The sequence below is a fragment of the Salvelinus namaycush genome, chromosome 21, assembly GCF_016432855.1.
Source record: "Salvelinus namaycush isolate Seneca chromosome 21, SaNama_1.0, whole genome shotgun sequence".
Taxonomy (NCBI): domain Eukaryota; kingdom Metazoa; phylum Chordata; class Actinopteri; order Salmoniformes; family Salmonidae; genus Salvelinus; species Salvelinus namaycush.
In genome coordinates this window covers 48,174,311-48,184,161 of record NC_052327.1, presented here as the reverse complement: position 1 = coordinate 48,184,161, position 9,851 = coordinate 48,174,311, and positions in this window count along the sequence as shown.

The window sequence follows — 9,851 nt, the reverse complement described above, 5'->3', positions numbered from 1 at the left end:
CGTAATACATTTAATGTATTTGATGATGTGTTCTGACTATCTATTGGTAAAATAGTGTTATTCTAGCATGTATACGTATTCAAAAATGTATTCAAATTATTTGTGCCTAATCATAACTCCCGAGTGGCGCAGTGGTCTAAGACACTGCATCTCAGTGCAAGAGGCGTCACTGCAGTACCTGGTTCAAATCCAGGCTGTATCACATCTGGCTGTGATTGGGAATCCCGTAAGGTGGCGTCTGGGTTTGGCCGGAGTAGGCTGTCATTGTAAATAAGAATTTGTTCTTAACTGACTTGCCTAGTTAAATAGAGGTTCAAATAACAGATTAGCTGCTGGTCCTTCTGAAATAACCTCTGTCTCGAGTACTTCTCTCCTCCAGTCTTTCAACGGTCAGGCTGATTCATGACAGTCATTCTTACCCCTGGTAGATACACATGCAATGACAACTAAAAGTCCTAATATAACACAGTTTCTACCCAACCAGAAGCAGATTATTCTCCCTCTTCAGTCTTCTTAAAAACTGAACATGTTTAATTCAGAAGGGTCAGAACATTATGGCTGAACCCAGGTTTGTGTTTTAGGTACCCTTTTCATTAATTTATGAAAGTTATGAAAGAAGAATTCATTACAAAACAGTTCTGAGATCTGGGATGTGAAAACTTTGATGTTCAATATCTCAGAACCATTCTTTGTTGCCAATTTAACCTTATATTTACCACTGTCACGAAATATTTGTCTATTTATTGTGGGTACCAGACAGCCATTTTCATTATTTTGTTTACGTAATAATTAATTTTAACAATAAATTCCAAATGCAAGCTTCATAAGGAAATTATCAGTTTCAAGCAATGTTTACATACCAAAAAGACCAGTAGGCCTATGCTAGTAATTGTTGCTTGATGTCCCATTGCTGGTGAGGTGGCAAAGTAGACTGTTCATATTTTTGATCACCACATTGTGTTGGGAGCTACATATTAATGTCAATCCTCTCTCCCTACACTTTGACATTTGCGCTGCATCCGAGTTTATAACTAGAGCAAGTCAGCAATTTGTTCGCTAGCGAGGACAGCTCATAATAATGGCTGGAATGGAGTCAATGGAGTGGCATCAAAAACATGGTTTTGATAACATTCTATTCACTCCATTCCATCCATTGTACTCCATTCCATCCATTGTACTCCATTCCATCCATTATACTCCATTCCATCCATTATACTCCATTCCATCCATTATACTCCATTCCAGCCATTATACTCCATTCCATCCATTATACTCCATTCCAGCCATTATACTCCATTCCATCCATTATACTCCATTCCATCCATTATACTCCATTCCATCCATTATACTCCATTCCATCCATTATACTCCATTCCAGCCATTATACTCCATTCCATCCATTATACTCCATTCCATCCATTATACTCCATTCCATCCATTATACTCCATTCCATCCATTATACTCCATTCCAGCCATTATACTCCATTCCATCCATTATACTCCATTCCATCCATTATACTCCATTCCATCCATTGTACTCCATTCCATCCATTGTACTCCATTCCATCCATTATACTCCATTCCATCCATTATACTCCATTCCAGCCATTATACTCCATTCCAGCCATTATACTCCATTCCATCCATTATACTCCATTCCAGCCATTATACTCCATTCCATCCATTATACTCCATTCCATCCATTATACTCCATTCCAGCCATTGTACTCCATTCCATCCATTATACTCCATTCCATCCATTATACTCCATTCCATCCATTATACTCCATTCCAGCCATTATACTCCATTCCATCCATTATACTCCATTCCATCCATTATACTCCATTCCATCCATTATACTCCATTCCATCCATTATACTCCATTCCAGCCATTATACTCCATTCCATCCATTCACTCCATTCCATCCATTATACTCCATTCCATCCATTGTACTCCATTCCATCCATTATACTCCATTCCATCCATTATACTCCATTCCATCCATTCACTCCATTCCATCCATTATACTCCATTCCATCCATTGTACTCCATTCCATCCATTGTACTCCATTCCATCCATTATACTCCATTCCATCCATTATACTCCATTCCAGCCATTATACTCCATTCCATCCATTCACTCCATTCCATCCATTATACTCCATTCCATCCATTATACTCCATTCCAGCCATTATACTCCATTCCATCCATTATACTCCATTCCATCCATTATACTCCATTCCATCCATTCACTCCATTCCATCCATTGTACTCCATTCCATCCATTATACTCCATTCCATCCATTCACTCCATTCCATCCATTATACTCCATTCCATCCATTATACTCCATTCCATCCATTGTACTCCATTCCATCCATTATACTCCATTCCATCCATTATACTCCATTCCATCCATTATACTCCATTCCATCCATTCACTCCATTCCATCCATTATACTCCATTCCAGCCATTATACTCCATTCCATCCATTATACTCCATTCCATCCATTATACTCCATTCCATCCATTGTACTCCATTCCATCCATTATACTCCATTCCATCCATTATACTCCATTCCATCCATTCACTCCATTCCATCCATTATACTCCATTCCATCCATTATACTCCATTCCATCCATTGTACTCCATTCCATCCATTATACTCCATTCCATCCATTATACTCCATTCCATCCATTCACTCCATTCCAGCCATTATACTCCATTCCATCCATTCACTCCATTCCATCCATTATACTCCATTCCATCCATTGTACTCCATTCCATCCATTGTACTCCATTCCATCCATTATACTCCATTCCATCCATTCACTCCATTCCATCCATTATACTCCATTCCATCCATTATACTCCATTCCAGCCATTATACTCCATTCCATCCATTATACTCCATTCCATCCATTATACTCCATTCCATCCATTATACTCCATTCCATCCATTATACTCCATTCCATCCATTATACTCCATTCCAGGCATTACGATGCTTGGCTGCCATTTGACAAATAAAAAACAACCTCGCTCTTTTGTCAATAATCTCATGTAGTCTATACGTGTGCTCCAGCCAACAGGCTATCTGCCCACACTGTATCGGCAAGCGGATGGCTAGAGCGCAAGTGTCAATACCAGAGAGGGCACACTAGCTATATAACTCAACATTCTTTGTGAGAAAGCCGTCAGTATAGTTAAATGTGATGGAAACCCATTTAACTTGTATTTTTTATTACATTTACATTTAACATTTAAGTCATTTAGCAGACGCTCTTATCCAGAGCGACTTACAAATTGGTGCATTCACCTTATGATATCCAGTGGAACAACCACTTTACAATAGTGCATCTAACTCTTTTAAGGGGGGGGGGGGTTAGAAGGATTACTTTATCCTATCCTAGGTATTCCTTAAAGAGGTGGGGTTTCAGGTGTCTCCGGAAGGTGGTGATTGACTCCGCTGACCTGGCGTCGTGAGGGAGTTTGTTCCACCATTGGGGTGCCAGAGCAGCGAACAGTTTTGACTGGGCTGAGCGGGAACTGTACTTCCTCAGAGGTAGGGAGGCGAGCAGGCCAGAGGTGGATGAACGCAGTGCCCTTGTTTGGGTGTAGGGCCTGATCAGAGCCTGAAGGTACGGAGGTGCCGTTCCCCTCACAGCTCCGTAGGCAAGCACCATGGTCTTGTAGCGGATGCGAGCTTCAACTGGAAGCCAGTGGAGAGAGCGGAGGAGCGGGGTGACGTGAGAGAACTTGGGAAGGTTGAACACCAGACGGGCTGCGGCGTTCTGGATGAGTTGTAGGGGTTTAATGGCACAGGCAGGGAGCCCAGCCAACAGCGAGTTGCAGTAATCCAGACGGGAGATGACAAGTGCCTGGATTAGGACCTGCGCCGCTTCCTGTGTGAGGCAGGGTCGTACTCTGCGAATGTTGTAGAGCATGAACCTACAGGAACGGGTCACCGCCTTGATGTTAGTTGAGAACGACAGGGTGTTGTCCAGGATCACGCCAAGGTTCTTAGCACTCTGGGAGGAGGACACAATGGAGTTGTCAACCGTGATGGCGTGATACCTTTTATTAGGTACATGGGAATTTAACCCGCAAAAGGTATTTGTATGTGTACCCACGTCATCACGCACAGCCTTTTATCAGCAACCAGAGTATATGAGCGGAGTTGAGCGGCCGGAAATCCCGCACGTCACTCACCGAGCAGTGCTTGCTGCTCAGGCACTCCACATCTTTTCCAATACTCCGCTAAAAACCGCTCTGTGCTCACATGAAGAAAAAAAAACAGCTTCTCCAATTTCGCTCCATTCATTAAAATCACAATTTAACCAACACTTTTTTTATTTTTGTGACTACCTGGACCTAACATTTGGTTTTGAAGTATTGAAACCAAACCAAACAATCTAAGCTTGATGCCCTCAATCTCACACAAATTATCAATGAACCTACCAGGTACCACCCCAATTCCGTAAACACGGGTACCCTCATAGATATCATCCTAACAAACTTGCCCTCCAAATACACCTCTGCTGTTTTCAACCAAGATCTCAGCGATCACTGCCTCATTGCCTGCATCCGTAATGGGTCAGCGGTCAAACGACCTCCACTCATCACTGTCAAACGCTCCCTGAAACACTTCAGCGAGCAGGCCTTCCTAATCGACCTGGCCGGGGTATCCTGGAAGGATATTGATCTCATCCCGTCAGTAGAGGATGCCTGGTCATTTTTTAAAAATGCCTTCCTCACCATCTTGAATAAGCATGCCCCATTCAAGAAATTTAGAACCAGGAACAGATATAGCCCTTGGTTCTCTCCTGACCTGACTGCCCTTAACCAACAGAAAAACATCCTATGGCGTTCTGCATTAGCATCGAACAGCCCCCGTGATATGCAACTTTTCAGGGAAGCCAGAAACCAATATACACAGGCAGTTAGAACAGCCAAGGCTAGCTTTTTCAAGCAGAAATTTGCTTCCTGCAACACAAATTCAAAAAAGTTCTGGGACACCGTAAAGTCCATGGAGAATAAGAACACCTCCTCCCAGCTTCCAACCGCTCTGAAGATAGGAAACACTGTCACCACCGACAAATCCACTATAATTGAGAATTTCAATAAGCATTTTTCTACGGCTGGCCATGCTTTCCACCTGGCTACCCCTACCCCGGACAACAGCACTGCCCTCCCCTCTGCTACTCGCCCAAGCCTTCCCCATTTCTCTTTCTCCCAAATACAGTCAGCTGATGTTCTTAATGAGCTGCAAAATCTGGACCCTTACAAATCAGCCGGGCTAGATAATCTGGACCCTTTCTTTCTAAAACTATCTGCTGAAATTGTTGCCACCCCTATTACTAGCCTCTTCAACCTCTCTTTCGTGTCGTCTGAGATCCCCAAAGATTGGAAAGCAGCTGCGGTTATCCCCCTCTTCAAAGGGGGGGACACCCTTGACCCTAACTGCTACAGACCTATATCTATCCTACCCTGCCTTTCTAAGGTCTTCGAAAGCCAAGTCAACAAACAGATTACCGACCATTTCGAATCACACCACACCTTCTCCGCTATGCAATCTGGTTTCAGAGCTGGTCATGGGTGCACCTCAGCCACGCTCAAGGTCATAAACGATATCGTAACCGCCATCGATAGGAAACAATACTGTGCAGCCGTATTCATTGACCTGGCCAAGGCTTTTGACTCTGTCAATCACCACATCCTCATTGGCAGACTCGACAGCCTTGGTTTCTCTAATGATTGCCTCGCCTGGTTCACCAACTACTTCTCTGATAGAGTTCAGTGTGTCAAATCGGAGGGTCTGTTGTCCGGGCCTCTGGCAGTCTCTATGGGGGTGCCACAGGGTTCAATTCTTGGACCGACTCTGTTCTCTGTTTACATCAATGATGTCGCTCTTGCTGCTGGTGATTCTCTGATCCACCTCTACGCAGACGACACTATTCTGTATACTTCTGGCCCTTCTTTTGACACTGTGTTAACAACCCTCCAGGCGAGCTTCAATGCCATACAACTCTCCTTCCGTGGCCTCCAACTGCTCTTAAATACAAGTAAAACCAAATGCATGCTCTTCAACCGATCGCTGCCTGCTCCTGCCCGCCTGTCCAACATCACTACTTTGGACGGCTCTGACTTAGAATATGTGGACAACTACAAATACCTAGGTGTCTGGTTAGACTGTAAACTCTCCTTCCAGACCCACATCAAACATCTCCAATCCAAAGTCAAATCTAGAATTGGCTTCCTATTCCGCAACAAAGCATCCTTTACTCATGCTGCCAAACATACCCTTGTAAAACTGACCATCCTACCAATCCTCGACTTCGGTGATGTCATTTACAAAATAGCCTCCAAAACCCTACTCAATAAATTGGATGCAGTCTATCACAGTGCCATCCGTTTTGTCACCAAAGCCCCATATACTACCCACCACTGCGACCTGTACACTCTCGTTGGCTGGCCCTCGCTTCATACTCGTCGCCAAACCCACTGGTTCCAGGTCATCTACAAGACCCTGCTAGGTAAAGTCCCCCCTTATCTCAGCTCGCTGGTCACCATAGCAGCACCTACCTGTAGCACGCGCTCCAGCAGGTATATCTCTCTAGTCACCCCCAAAACCAATTCTTCCTTTGGACGCCTCTCCTTCCAGTTCTCTGCTGCCAATGACTGGAACGAACTACAAAAATCTCTGAAACTGGAAACACCTATCTCCCTCACTAGCTTTAAGCACCAGCTGTCAGAGCAGCTCATAGATTACTGCACCTGTACATAACCCATCTACAATTTAGCCCAAACAACTACCTCTTTACCTACTGTATTTATTTATTAATTTATTTTGCTCCTTTGCACCCCATTATTTCTGTCTCTACTTTGCACTTTCTTCCAATGCAAACCAACCATTCCAGTGTTTTTTTTAGTTTTTACTTTACTTGCTGTGTTGTACTCACTTCGCCTCCATGGCCTTTTTATATTTTTATTTATTTATACATATATCTGTTTGCCTTCACCTCCCTTATCTCACCTCACTTGCTCACATTGTATATAGACTTATTTTTTTTCACTGTATTATTGACTATATGTTTGTTTTTACTCCATGTGTAACTATGTGTTGTTGTATGTGTCGAACTGCTTTGCTTTATCTTGGCCAGGTCGCAATTGTAAATGAGAACGTGTTCTCAATTTGCCTACCTGGTTAAATAAAGGTTAAATAAATAAATAAAAATAAAAACCATACGATTTGAAAAGTATTTTTTATAAACATGAAATGGTGAATGTAAGAAGCGCTCATCATTTCAAATAGGCTACATGTCATATTAAACAGCATATAAACACTCCATAGGTTAGGAGCCAGACAGGGAGCCTAAGAAGGAACGAAAATGAATTATTTAGGTATTATTATTTCAAAGCTATAGCCTACAAAGAAATACATTGTGAATAATTTGCGAGTGCGACACAATAGGCCTGTAGGGACATAAAGTGCTCAGCATTTAAACAACACTTCGCTGTATTAAATCATTATAGTCTATAACTTGCGCATATAGGCTGTGACTTAGAATTAAATACAAATTAAATGAAAAATGCCTTATTAGGCTCAGTCTACAATGCCTTTTGAATTAATTTTTAGAAACACGAGTTTGGCCAGTCTGGGTCTTCAGGCTCATGTGATGGATCCTGGAGATCCGGCCAGCAGTGGAGAATATCCTCTCCGCGCTTGAAGAGCCACTGGGGATGCTAAACACCCTTTAGCCACTCTTGCCAGGCTGGGCAGAGATGCAGAGCTTTTCTCTCTCTATTGGTAGGCCTAAAGGTTTTTAGGCAAAAATAACCCAATCAAAATGGAAAGCTCCTTAAATGTGGGGATATGCCAGGCCTATTGTATGGATAATATAACAAAAATTAACAAAACTTTTGAAAGCAGATTTATTTTATTTTATAAATACTTTGCTACAATGACACACTTAGTTATCTACCCACCTCGTTCATTTCTTTTAGCATGTGCACATAGTAAGTACACCATCATGCTTTCAGGATACGTGTCTTTTCAGATTCAACAATGATTCTTTAGTTGTGGACATTACATCACCACACTCCCTCTCCTGTGCTTGGTCCTCATCTTTGTAAATCACCTTGATTTTGTCACCATTGTGCTTTTATCAGTTTCTTTATAAAAAAAATATTGAGCGAACTCCATGACAATAGCTAAAGAAATGGGCCATATAGCAGCACACAAGTAGACTACAAATGCATGCTGGGCCAGGCATGCCCTGAGCTCGTGAAGTGAGCGCTACTGGAGAAGCTCGACGCTCCAGCATTCGGGCACGCGGCACTCCTCACTCTGCTCCGCTCACATTGCTCAGACTACAACAAGTCCATTTGATGGAAACATCTCTGGTGGGAAAATGCGCATATTGTTTTTATGCAGGTTTGAAGAATATTCGCATGAAAATCTGTCACCTATTTGGATGAAAATCTAGATTTTGTTGATAATATAGCTGGCGCTAATAGTGGAATGATAAGTGTTTCACAGTATTACTTAACTGCAAGTGGCGAGATTGACAATGGGACCGCTGTGATATTCGCCTACTGATTCCTCCCGCCTGCGTGACATGTGTTGTCAAACTGGGAAAGCAGTTTTGTTCCACTAGCTTCAAACAGCTATAAAGATATTTTGGTGGCGACTAAGATACAATGATTCCCTACACTATTCAGTGCTTGTTTTCTCACAAACTGAAATTGTGCAAACAGTGTAGAATTTTAGTAACCAGGCAATTACAGTGCGATTTCCACTAGATAACACAGCCACAAAGTCGGAAACAAGCTTTACCAGTTTTATATTTATTTAAATTGTATATATTTCACCTTTATTTAACCAGGTAGGTTAGTTGAGAACAAGTTCTCATTTACAACTGCGACCTGGCCAAGATAAAGCAAAGCAGTGCTGCAAAAACAACAACACAGAGTTACACATGGAATAAAGAAACGTACAGTCAATAACACAATATAAAAATCTATATACAGTGTGTCATTGGGTTATATAAATATATGATAACCACTGGAGTTATTTTGGACAATAATGTCCTCCAGGTTATATGGAAGTCATATTGTACAATTTGTGTCTCCCCTTTTTATGGGATGGGATGGTGTGATGATGTGGGGGGGCTTTTCTGGAGACACTGTCAGTGATTTATTTAGAATTCAAGGCACACAACCAGCATGGCTAACACAGCATTCTGCAGCGATACGCCATCCCATCTGGTTTGGCCTTAGTGGGACTATCATTTGTTTTTCAACAGGGCAATGACCTAACACACCTCCAGGCTGTATAAGGGATATTTGACCAAGAAGGAGAGTGATGGAGTGCTGCATCAGATGACCTGGCCTCCACAATCACCCGACCTCAACCCAATTGAGATGGTTTGGGATGAGTTGGACCGCAGAGTGAAGGAAAAGCAGCCAACAAGTGCTCAGCATATGTGGGAACTCCTTCAAGACTGTTGGAAAAACATTCCTCATGAAGCTGGTTGAGAGAATGCCAAGAGTGTGCAAAGCTGTCATCAAGGCAAAGGGTGGCTACTTTGAAGAATCTAAAATCTAAAATATATTTAGATTTGTTTAACACTTTTTCTGGTTACTATATGATTCCATGTGTGTTATTCCATAGTGTTGATATCTTCACTATTATTCTACAATGTAGAAAATAGTGAAAATAAAGAAAACCCCTTGAATGAGTAGGTGTGTCCAAACGTTTGACTGGTACTGTATATTGAAAGAAAATAAACGCAACATGTAAAATGGTATATTGATTAGACAAGTATTCAACCCCCTGGGTC